The sequence below is a fragment of the Equus quagga genome, chromosome 16 (assembly GCF_021613505.1).
Source record: "Equus quagga isolate Etosha38 chromosome 16, UCLA_HA_Equagga_1.0, whole genome shotgun sequence".
Classification (NCBI taxonomy): Eukaryota; Metazoa; Chordata; class Mammalia; order Perissodactyla; family Equidae; genus Equus; species Equus quagga.
The window spans coordinates 46,730,964-46,744,189 of NC_060282.1; positions in this window are offsets into that span (position 1 = coordinate 46,730,964).

A 13,226-nucleotide genomic window follows, 5' to 3' on the forward strand; every position below is an offset into this window, starting at 1 on the left:
CTTAGACTAAACACTGCTTTTGCCTCACCTAACAAATCTTTAAAGCAGGACCCACACTGTATACCATAATATAAACTCTGTCCCACAATAGTGTTCAAGAATATATATAGGAATATAAAAATATGCTCCACCCAACAAGGTAAAATGTACAATGTCTGGAATTCAATAAAAATTACCAGGCATGCAAAGAACCATGCAAATATGATCCATACCAAGGACATAAATCAATTGATCAAAACTGACCAAGAACTGACACAGATATTAGAATTTGCAGATGAGGACATTAAAACAGTTATAACTGTACTGTAGATATTCCAGAAATTAAGTAGAGACATTGAAGATATAAAAAATACTCAAATTGGGGTCAGCCCAGTGGCATAGTGATTAAGTTCGTGTGCTCTGCTTCAGCAGCCCGGGGTTCACAAGTTTGGATCCCAGGTGCAGACCTATATGCCACTCATCAAGCCATGCTGTGGCAGCATCCCACATACAAAATAGAGGAAGATAGGCACAGATGTTAGCTCAGGGCCAAGCTTCCTCACCAAAAGAAATAGATAAGTAAATTTTAAAAATAAAAGAGACTCAAATTGAGCTAATAGAGATGAAAACTACAATGTTTGAGATGAAAAATATACTGGATAAACTTAACGTTAACTTAGAGATTGCAGAGAAAATATTAGTGGACTTGCAAACAGAGCAACAGAAGCTCCAAAATGAAACACACAGAGAAAGAATAATTTTAAAAATTGACAATAGCATCAGTGAACTGTGGTACAAATTCTAGTGACCTAATATATGTATAATTGGAGTTTTCGAAAGGATGGAGGGCCAAAAAAAAAAAAGAAAGGTCAAAAATTTTCCAAATTGTGAGAAAAAAAACCCCTACAAATCCAAGAAGGAAAATAAAAACTAAGCACAAGAGGAGGTTAGAAAGGGCTTAAAGGAGTATGAGGACATTTTTGAGGTGGCAGATGAGTTCACTTTCTTGATTGTGGTGATGGTCTCACAAGAGTTACTCATTTGTCAAAACCTGTCAAATTGTACTCTATAAATATGTGCAGTTTGTTGTATATATATATATGTATTATACCTCTATAAAGCTGTTTCTCAAAAGAAGAATGGATTAGAGAAGTCATCCAGAGGATAGGCAGGGAACCATCTAAGAGGCTATTGCAATAGTCTAGGAACTGAATGGGCTGAATGGGCAAAGTAAAGAGTGGCCATTGGGATGAAGAAGAGGATTTTATCATTATTTTGGAATAAACCAGTTGGAGGTGGCAAGCAGGATAGTCCAGACATCTAGACCACTGGCTTGGAAAACTAAATAACCATTAACCAAAATGTGAAATATAGAATGGGAGCACATCGGCTGAGGTGAGAGTTGGAATACAATGAATTCAATTTTGGGTGTGAATTCTGTGGATTTAATATCCCTGAGTACTTTCAGCCATACTTCCATACAGCTATTTAATCAGTTTTTAAATTTGCCTTCAGAAATTTCGTATGCTTTTTCCCATGACCCTCTCCCCCATTGTCCATCCTCACTATCCATTTGAATTTAGATCTCAGAAAGGCAGACTATAAGAAATATATAATGTATTGAAGCTTCAGATCCTTACTTAAGAATCCATATATCTTTATCTGTACTTAACTCATTTTAAAAAATATTTATTGATGATATATTATGTCAGGCACTTATGAAACAATGAAGGAAAAGATAGACTTGGTCCCTGTCCTCATAGAACTTAGAATCTGGTGAGAAAAAGAGATGTTAAAAGTTACAGTGATGGGGAGGTTGACATGAGCAACATGGCAGAGTGAACTGTTCCCATTGTCTCTCCTCCTTTTGAACTACAACTGAATGGACATCCACTGACCAACAGAGGAAGCCCACACAGCACAACAGGATGCCTGAGACACATGCAGCAATACACCTGAGGGTGAACGGACTGGCACCCTGGGGAGTGGCAGAGGTAGGTGAGCATTCCCTGCTCTCCCCTGGTAGACCTGTGCACCCACACGAACGCTTTCCAGCCTGGTACAAGTACCCTGAAAGTGGGAACATGCACCAGGGCAACGGTAGGAGGAGCTGGTGGTAACGCTCAGCCCATGCTCATGATTGCTTTCCCAGCAGGGAGGAGGAGCCCATTGTGCCCACGTGCCAACAAGGAGTGGCCCTAGCTCAGTCCAGCAAGGAAGTCTCACCCACCAAGCACAGTGGCCCCACAGACCATAAACAGAGACCACAGCTGATCTATGTGCTGGAGCAAGCACACCCCAGGCCGAAGTGAGCACTCAGAATGCAGCTGAGCCCACAAAGAGGGAATGTGTCCTGGCAGCTGTGGGAAGAGGCAGTAGCAGCTTTTAGCCCACTGGTGATCACATTCCTGGTGGGGAGGGGAAGTTCATAGTGCCTCTGAGGTGCCAAAGAGTGGTCCTAGCTCGGTCCAGCAAGGAAGGCCCACCCACCAAACACATTCCACCCAAGCACCTGAGTGCACCCCAGGCTGAGGCAAGCACTCATAATAAACCCACAACTTCCAGCAGATGGAGTGGGGCCAGAAACTCTGCTCCTGCTTCCCCCTAGTGGTAACAGATGGAATCTGTGTCCTAAGAATACCACAAATACCCCAACAAAAGATTAGTTCATCGAACACCATGAAAAACTGCAGCAACAATTCAGACCAGAAGAAAAATGACAATTATCCAGAAACAACACTGAAGACACAGAAATTTACAACCTAAATGACAGAGAATTCAAAATAGCTATCATAAGGAAACTTAACAACTTACAAGAAAACACGGAAAGACACTTCAAGGAGCTCAGCAATAAAACGAATCTCTTCACCAAAGAGATTGAAACTATAAAAAAAATCAAGCAGAAATTACAGATATAGAAAACACGATGATATAAGAAATAATCTAGAACCCTTAAGAAATAGAACTGCTGTTATGGAGGAAAGAATTAGTGTTATAGAAATTCTACAGGTGGAGGAGGAGACAGAACTAAGATTTTTTAAAAATGAAGGCATTCTTTGAGAAATATCTGACTCAATTAGGAAAAGCAACATAAGGATTATAGCTATTCAAGCAGGAGAATAGAAGAAGAAAGCAGAGAGTTTGTTCAAAGAAATAATTGCTGAGAACTTCTCAAACCTGGGGATGGTTCTGGATTTACAAATAAATGAAGCTAATAGAATGCCTAATTTCATCAATGCTAAAAGACCTTTTCCAAGGCATATAATAGTAAAAATTGCAAAAGTCAACAATAAAGAAAAAATATTAGGAGAAGCAAGGAAGAAGAAAATAATCTACAAAGGAAACCCTATCATGCTTTCAGCAAATTTCTCAGCACAAACCCTTCAGGCTAGGAGAGAATGGAATGATATATTAAAAATATTGAGAGACAAAAACTTCCAGCCAAGAATATCCTATCCAGCAAAACTGTCTTTCAGATATGACGGAGAAATAGAAATTTTCCCAGACAAACAAAAGCTGAGGCAGTTCATCGCCACTAAACCTCCCCTACAAGAAATAGTAAAAGTTGCCCTCACACCTGCAAAAAAATGGCAAAGTTCTACAAAGCTCTGAGCAAGGAGATAAATAGACATAATCAGAAACGTGCAGCTCTCTACCAGAATAGGGAGGCAAAGACTCAATTACAACTTAAAAGATAAAAGGAAAGAAAGCATCAAAAGTAATAATAAAGAATTCAACTTAGTCACAAACTCACAACATTAAACACAGAACAATTTGTAACAACAATTACTCAGAAGGGGAGAGGAAAGGGAAGGAACCTGCTTAGGTTAATGGAGATATGAGGCTATAAGAAACTGGACTATCTCATCTCCAATATTTTTCATACAATCCTCACAGTAACCACTAAACAAAAAATTCAGAGCAGAGCCACGATTCACAATAAGAGAGAAAACTGAGAAATTCCCCTTAGAAAAAACTGCCAAAATGAAATAGCAGTCAGAAATACAAAAGAAGAGAAAAAATGGAAACAAAGATCAACCAGAAAACTAGAGATAAAATGACAGTGTTAAGCCTTCATATATCAATAATCACTCTAAATGTAAATGGATTAAATTCTCCACTCAAAAGACACAGAGTAGCTGGATGGATTAAAAACCAAGACCCAACAATATGCTGGCCCCAGGAAATGCACCTCAGTTCTAAAGACAAACATAGGCTTAGAGTGAAGGGGTGGAAGACAATGCTCCATGCTAATGGCAAACAAGAGAAAACAAATGTTGCCATGTTTTTATCAGACAAAGCAGACTTCAAGTTAAAAAAGACAATGAGAGGCAAAGAGGAGCAGTATATAATGATAAAAGGGACATTCCACCAAGAGGACATAATACTTATTAATATTTATGCACCTAACACAGGGGCACCAAAGTACATAAAGCAATCATTAACAGACCTAAAAGGAGAAATTAACAGCAACACAATAATAGTAGGGGACCTAAACACCCTACTTACATCAATGGACAGATCACCCACACAAAAAGTCAACAAGGAAACAGTAGATTTAAATGAAACACTTGATCAGATGGACTTAATAGATATGTAGAGAGTATTCCATCCAAAAACAGCAGAATATACATTCTTCTCAAATGCACATGGATCATTCTCAAAGATAGATCATATGTTTAGAAACAAGGCAAGCCTCAATAAACTTAAGAAGATTGAAATCATCCCAACCATCTTTTCCAACCACAATGCTATGAAGCCAGAAATCAATCACAAGAAAACAACTGGGAAAGTCAGAAATATGTGGAGACTAAATAACATACACTTGAACAACCATTGGATCATTGAGGAAATTAAAAAACACGTGGAGACAAACAAAAATGAAAATACAACATAACAATTCTTATGAGATGCAGCAAAAGTGGTAATAGGAGGGAAATTCATAGCAACACAGGCAGACCTCAACAAGTAAGAAAAAGCTCAAATAAGTAATCTTAAAATTCACCTAACAGAGTTAGAAAAAGAAGAACAAACAAAGCCCCTAGTCAGCAGAAGAAGGGAAATAATAAAATTCAGAGCAGAAATAAATGAAATATACTAAAAAAAAAACAGTAGAAAGAATTAATGAAACTAAGAGTCGGTTCTTTGAGAAGATAAACAAAATTGATAAAGCCTTACCCAGACTGACCAAGAAAGAAAAAGAGAAGTCTCAAATAAATAAAATTAGAAATGAAAAAGGAGAAATTACAACAGATACTGCAGAAATACAAAGGATTATAAGAGAATACTATGAAAAACTATATGCCTACAAATTTGATAACCTAGAAGAAATGGATGAATTCCTAGACTCATACAACCTCCCAAAACTGAATCAAGAAGAAATAGAGAATATTAATAGACCAATCACAAGTAAAGAGATTGAAACAGTAATCAAAAACCTCCTACAAAACAAAAGTCCAGGATCAGATGGCTTCTCTGGAGAATTCCACCAAACATTCAAAGAAGATTTAATACCTATTCTTCTCAAACTATTCCAAAAATTTGAAGAAGACAGAATGCTTCCTAACACATTCTATGAGGCCAACATCACCCTGATCCCAAAACCAGACAAGGACAACACAAAGAAGGAAAACTACAGGCCAGTATCACTGATGAACTTAGATGCAAAAATCCTCAACAAAATATTGGCAAACCAGAACAGCAATACATTAAAAAGATCATACACCACAATCAAGTTGGATTTATTCTAGGGATGCAGGAATGGTTCAACATCCACAAATCAATCAGTGTGATACACCACATTAACAAAATGAGGAATAAGAATCACATGATCATCTCAATAGATGCAGAGAAAACATTTGACAAGATCCAACATCCATTTATGATTAAAACTCTCAATAAAATGGGTTCAGAAGGAAAGTACTTCAACATAATAAAGGCCACATATGACAAACCCACAGCCAACACCATACTTAATGGTGAAAAACTGAAAGCCATCCCTCTAAGAACAGGAACAAGATAAGTTTTCCCACTCTCATAACTCCTATTCAATTTAGTACTGGAGGTTTTGGCCAGAGCAATTAGGCAAGAAAAAGAAATAAAAGGAATCCAAATCGGAAAGAAAGAAGTGAAACTTTCAGTATTTGCAGATGACATGATTCTATATATGGAAAACCCTAAAGAATCCACCAGAAAACTATTAGAAATCATCAACAACTACAACAAAGTTGCAGGGTACAAAATCAATTTTGAAAAATCTGTTGCATACCTATACACTAACAATGAACTAGCAGAAAGAGAAATCAAGAATACAATCCCATTTACAATCACAGAAGAAAGAATAAAATACCTAGGAATAAACTTAACCAAAGAGATGAAAGATCTGTATGCTGAAAACTATAAGATACTATTGAAAGAAATTGAAGAAGATATAAAGAAATGGAATGATATTCCATGATCATGGGTTGGAAGAATAAACATAGTTAAAATGTCCATATTACCTAAAGCAATCTACAGATTCAATGCAATCACAATCAGAATCCCAGTGACATTCTTCACAGAACTAGAACAAAGAATGCAAAAATTTATATGGAACAACAAAAGACCCCAATCAGCCAAAGGAATCCTGAGAAAAAAGAACAAAGCTGGAGGCTCCACAACCCTGGACTTCAAAACATACTACAAAGCTATAATAATCAAAACAGCACAGTACGGGCACAAAAATAGACAAACAGATCAATGGATCAGAATTGAAATCCCAGAAATAAAACCACACATCTATGGACAGTTAATCTTTGACATGGGATCCAAGAACATACAGTGGAGAAAGGAAAATCTTCTTGATAAATGGTGTTGGGAAAACTGGACAGCCACATGCAAAAGAATGAAAGTATACTATTATCTTGCACCATATACAAAAATTAGCTCTAAATGGATTAAAGATTTGAATGTAAGACCTGAAACCATAGAACTTATAGAAGAAGATGTAGGCAGTACACTCTTTGACATCTGTCTTAGTAACATCTTTTCAAATACCATGTCTGCTCAGGCAAGGGAAACAAGAGAAAAAGTTAACAAATGGGACTACATCAGACTAAAAAGCTTCTGCAAAGCAGAGGAAACCATGAACAAAATGGAAAGGTAACCCACCAACTTGGAGAAAATATTTGCAAATCATTTGTAAGACGAGGGATTGATCTTCAAAATATATAAATAACTCATAAAACTCAACAACAACAACAAAAACCAAAAAACGGGTAGAGGCCATGAACAGACATTTTTCCAAGGAAGATATACAGAAGGCCAACAGACACATGAAATGATGCTCAAAAGCACTAATTTTTAGGGAAATGCAAATCAAAACTACACTGAGATATCACCCTATACCAGTCAGAATAGCTATAATTACCAAGACAAAAAACAACAAATGTTGGAGAGGATGTGGAGAAAAAGGAACATTCATACACTGCTGATAGGAATGTAAACTGGTGCAGCCACTGTGGAAAACAGTACGAAGATTTCTCAAAAAATTAAAAATATAAATACCGTATGACCCAGCTATCCCATTACTGGGTATTTATCCAAAGAACATGAAATGAATAATCCAAAGAGATTTATGCACCCATGTGTTCATTGCAGCATTATTTACAATGTCTAAGCTGTGGAAGCAACGCAAGTGCACTTCTACAGATGAATGGATAAAGAAGATGTGGTGTATAGATATACAATGGAATACTACTCAGCCATAAAAAAAGACAAAATTGTCCCATTTACAACAATAAGATGGACCTTCAGGGTGTGATGTCACGTGACATAAGGCAGACAAAGACAAATACTGCATGATTTCAATCATATGTGGAAGATAACTAATACATGGATAAAAAGAACACTTTAGTGGTCACCAGAGGGGAAGAGGGTTGGAGGTTGGGTGAAAGAGATAAAGGGGCACATATGTATGGTGATGGATAAAAATTAGACTACTAGGGATGAGCACAATGAAGTGTATTCGGAAATTGATAAACAATAACATACACCCAAAATTACACAATGTTATAAACCATTATAATCCCACTAAAATTACTTGGGGAAAAAAAACTTAGAGTTATAAGTGTTATGATAGAGGAAGTATACATGGTGTTCTCTGGCCATATAGCAGGATTATATAACCTGGCAGAAAATTTAGAAAAGGACTTCTTCAAAAAGTAATATTTAATCTTAGTCCCAAACGGTGATTAGGATTCGGCCCAGTGAGGAGAGTACATGAAGAGGCTCCAGGAAGAGGGAAGTACATGTGCAAATGCCCTGGAGAAAAACGAGAGTCTTGAAGAACTAAAAAAATCAGTACAAATGGGGCACAGAATACAAGAGGGCAAGTGTTCTGGAAAGAGACGATTCTAAAAAGAAGTCAGGCACCAGACTTCGTTAATGACTTTGAAATTCTTGAAGGATACATACTAATTTCATTGATTAACTAGTTATCCATTTTCATTTTCCTATTGCATTTTTTTAAAGACTAACTTTTTAATTCATTGAGTGTATTGATGAGAACTTCACACGTTTTGTACTTTTAAATGTTAACAAAAGTCTATTGGGAAAAAATACAATTATAAATTCAAAGATATTAATATATAATGACTTTCTTCTAGTCAAGTATTAATTCAGATTATAATCAAGATGTGATAAATTTCCTGTCTGTTATTAGCCAGATGAAGTTCCTGAATATAGTTCCTTTTATCTGGGCTTTTAAAACCACTTTATAAATAACTGCATAATCCAGTTGAGAGGCCAGGCAGAGAAGATAGACAACAGTAAGCTACTCAAAGTTACTTTACAGACGGAAGTATTATCTCTTGGTGAGAGACCAAGAGATAGCAACCTGGCAAGATCCAAACCTGAATGAAGCTGCTGATTGGCAGCACTCCAACCAGGAAATACTGAATAAGGAAAAAGGTGAATTTCCCCAAAAGAGAGAATAACATGAGCAAATGCATACTCCAAATATTCAAGTGGTTTTTTGTGGCTGGAGAGTTGGATATTATGGGAATGGTGTTGGAAAAAAGGCTGAAAATATATTGTATAGGTCTTTGGATTCTAGGCTGAGAGGTTCAAATTCTGTTTCATGTAAATGGGTATCGACTGAAATTATTTTAAGGAAATTAATCTCATCAAATTTAAAATACCATTGACTTAAGATATATGATTATCAAGTATCAACTTGCCAATTGTAGAACACTAATTGTAAAATAAATGCAATATCAGAGGTAGTAAAATGTGAAAATATATGGAGTTTAGAACTTATGCAAATTTGTATCAATTGAAGAAGTCTGAATACTTTAGATATCTACTGTAAAGGAAAAAAGTTGATAAAATCTGCCTTTGGTGTTTCATATCCTTTTCTCTTCATATGTCAAGAGATTCTATGTCTTTGCAAAAGTGAAAATACAGTTAAAGTAAATGAAAATATATGTAACAGTATTACTGGTGTTTGTAACTCAAGAGGTTAGATAAAGGGTTTAATGAGGCCAAGGATTTCAGAATTATCCTAAGTAGCCAGTTAGTCACCAAGAAAATCATTTTTGCTCAAGGCCACAGTCTATATTCCTGACTAGATATCTATTTTGCAAATGCCTACTACCTATCACAAAACACCAGACCAAGCAGAGTCACAAAATTATAGAATTGAACAGTTGAGAAGGATCACAGAAGTTACAAAGTCAAAATGCCCCCAGCTAGTGTATCCCCTTGATAACCCTCCTCACAGCCTGCCATTCAGCCTTCCACATTCTTTCCTGCTAAACTATAGCCCCCATGAGGATGAGACTCTCTTTTTCATCATTGTAGTCACCTAAATAATGTACTGTGGTCAGTAAATATTTTTGAGCAAGTGAATGAGTGTTGTACCACTCATGCAGCGGTGCCCATCTTTGTAGAAGAGCTCAGATCAAAAGAGAAGATGCTTATGAGGTATCTTGCAGAGAACACAAGTAGGTAAAACCATGAACTCCTCCCAGAAGACTTAGTGAGTCTATTAAGGACACCTCTGTGAGGAACTAGGTTGTGGACCCATAGTAAGAGATTTCTGGGAGTGTTCTGAATGGAGGCTAAGTCAGCATTCATTAAACCTGGGACGTTCGGAATCTTCTAATCTGTATAGCAAATTGTATAGCCTGAATATGAATGGAGATGTAATAATTCAGTAAAATGAAATGCAAAATGAAGTTTAATTACCCTGGAGGTTTTTTTTTTCTGCAAATAAATTTCTTCTACTTTTATGACAATATTGGACCATGAACCCATTCACCTTAATGTTGGGTAATGAGGCCTATAAAGTAAGTCATAAAAATGCTTTGCTTGCAATGCTGTTTTTAGAAACTCCAATATTATGGAAAAAATCTTTTTCACCATTTGTAGTTCTTCAAGAATCCTAGAAGTGAAAGGATTCCTGTGCACTTAAGATCCTTCCAACCTTAATTAAGGAATCAAAGGATTTGGGGACAGTAGTGAGAAGTAATTCTCAAGTTACTTCAAATCTATATAGAACATACACTTCTTTACTGGCACCATAAAGTAGAATTTAATCTAGAAATGGCTGAAAATAGTCTGAAAAGAGATATTGTTTTGAGGCGACAGTCTGGGATAATAAACCAATAATAGTTTCAAAGAAAAACATTTTCTATGGAATTATTTTTCTGCTATTAAAAATATATATATGGATAATAATTCCACCTTAAAAAACCAAAAGACAAGTGTTAAGAACTAATAGCAAATGCAAATTAAGGGATAATAATCTGTTTTTACCCATTAGATTAGCATAAAGTTTAAAAGGCAATAGCATTCATTGCTAATGGGGATAAGTCATCCTCAGACTTTGCTCATTTGAGTATGAGTTGCTACAAATTGGGGAAAATAATCTGGAAGTGTGTATTAAAATTTAAAATATGCATACTTCTAAACTAGCAATACTACCTTCTGGGACTCTGTCCTGTTGTAATAAAGAGCACATGTACCTAAGATAAATGGATAAAGGTTTTTCTTGTATCATTATTTGTCGCAGTAAAAAACTAGAAATAACTTGAATGTCTATAATTATTGTTAATCAGCAAAAAATATTAACTATACAAAACTATGAATTAGATGTTGGTGTTTCTATTAGAGGGATGCCTTTGAATTGATAATAAAACAAATTACAGAGCAATATACAGAATATAATCTCTTTTCTGTGAAACCAAATAACAAAAACCCCATTTGCATGTTTGTATATGCATGGAGCTTTTAATATTGATTACCTCAGGATAGTACCAGCACTAAGAGGTGATTTAAAAAGGGTTTTAGTTCTCCAATCTACATTAGTTCCCTCAAAAGCCACTCCACATAAACATACAAAGAAGTAAAAAGAATATGCTTGCTATTTGCAAACAGCCCCAAGAAAGGCACCTATTCCTCTCCACCCTCCCTCCTATCAAATCATCACATCTAAACATTCTAAACATTGCTACATGGAAATTCTCAAGTTGTCGTGGCTTCAGAGAAGTAAAATGGAAAAGAGATGGCTTTTTCATGTACATCTTTTAAAAATTTTTAAAATAGTCATGTAATATTTTGGGGACTTAAAAAGAAACTTTAGAAAAAGTTGTGGAATTATTTAAGAATTTATACGTGTTTGTGTGTATGTGTGTGTGTGTGTGTGTGCGGGTGTGCTGAAGCAGGGGTTTCAGGAAGGAAATTAGTTGTAATTACCAAAAAGAATAGAAATATTAGTTTTCTTTTGCTCAATTTGTTTGATTCATGTTCCTTCATTTTTTCCTGGCATTTTTCTTTGTCTCAGAACTGTACCCAAAGTCTAGACATTGTTAACTGTTAGGACTAGAAAGGGTCAGTCTTTGGGCCCTTTAGTCAATGGAATGATTTCTCACCCTCTCTTCAAAGTTTATCCTCTAGCATTTGCTTCCAAGTTCACATACCACATTTTTCATACAAATGTCCTGTTGCTAATTTAGTGGCAAACAGGACCTTTCTTAGAACTAGTTTTCCAGGAGTTATGATGAGCTTGCACAAGCTATTGCTCTTTCACTCCCATGACGATTTCTCCTTAGAACTAAAAGTGCTCACCATGGAACAAAGTTTTTTCAGTGCTTGTTATCTAAGCAAAGGTAGATAACTTAAGCTTCAACTACTGCACATGCGGAAAAATTAGGAGGTTTATGGACACATACTAGCTGGTGAAAACTGCCATTATATCAATATAAACTGTCATGTGTATGCATGTGACTGTATCCCCCTAAGACTAAGCTTAAAGAAGGCAAGCACCATGCATTTCATTTTATTGTTTTCCAGTGTCCAGAAGAGTGCTTGACATAATAAGTACTAATAAATGTTCATTGGACGAATGAAAGTATAAATGACTAAACACTTAGTGAATGCCTATTTAGTCCAAGAATACCTCCAATGTGAAATAAGAAAAATGGCATTGCTCTGCATAACAGCCTCAGAGACTAAAAGTAAGAATCAGATAAGGAAACGGAAGTGAAGTAATTTGTGTACCGCAAGCACTATGGAAGTGAGAACTCCATTGAAAAGATTGTTCAAATAGGCCAGCTTTGAAATGATGGGTCTCTGAAAATGATACACATAAAAGGCTCCACAAATCCACTACTGGGTAGAGTTATAGTTTCAGAAACATAAAATTGGGAGTTTTCATACTCAATTACAAAAGGTTAAAAAAATAGAGCTTGGTGAATTCACTTTAAGTCTATATTGGCTGTATTTGTATTTTCTCGTTACTTCATTTTGTTTATACCATTGTAATCAGACACTTAAGATATATCTTCAGTGGACCTCAAGGTCTCAAAAAATTCAAAACCAAATACTTTAGAAGTATTTATTTAAATAATAAATTATCTAAATGTATCATTTATTACATTAAAACACATAACATGTATTCAGTTAGGTAGTTTTTTCTAACTCTGATGGTAACTTCCAGTTTCTGAAAAATTCTTTAACAGGGATTGCTTGGCATAAAAAAAAGGAGAGGTATGTGTGTTAAAGCCACTAAATGGGACCTTGGCTGGGTCACTAACTCACCTAGGTATGAACTTGGACCAGATCCTTAGTTTCTCTTTGCTTTAGCTTACTCGTTCTTTCTAAACTCAAAGGAGGGAAAACATAGTATCTCTAAGATCACTTCTTTCTCTAACATTTTAAGATTTTATAATTTAATTCTATCACTTTCCAATTATAATTCTACTTCA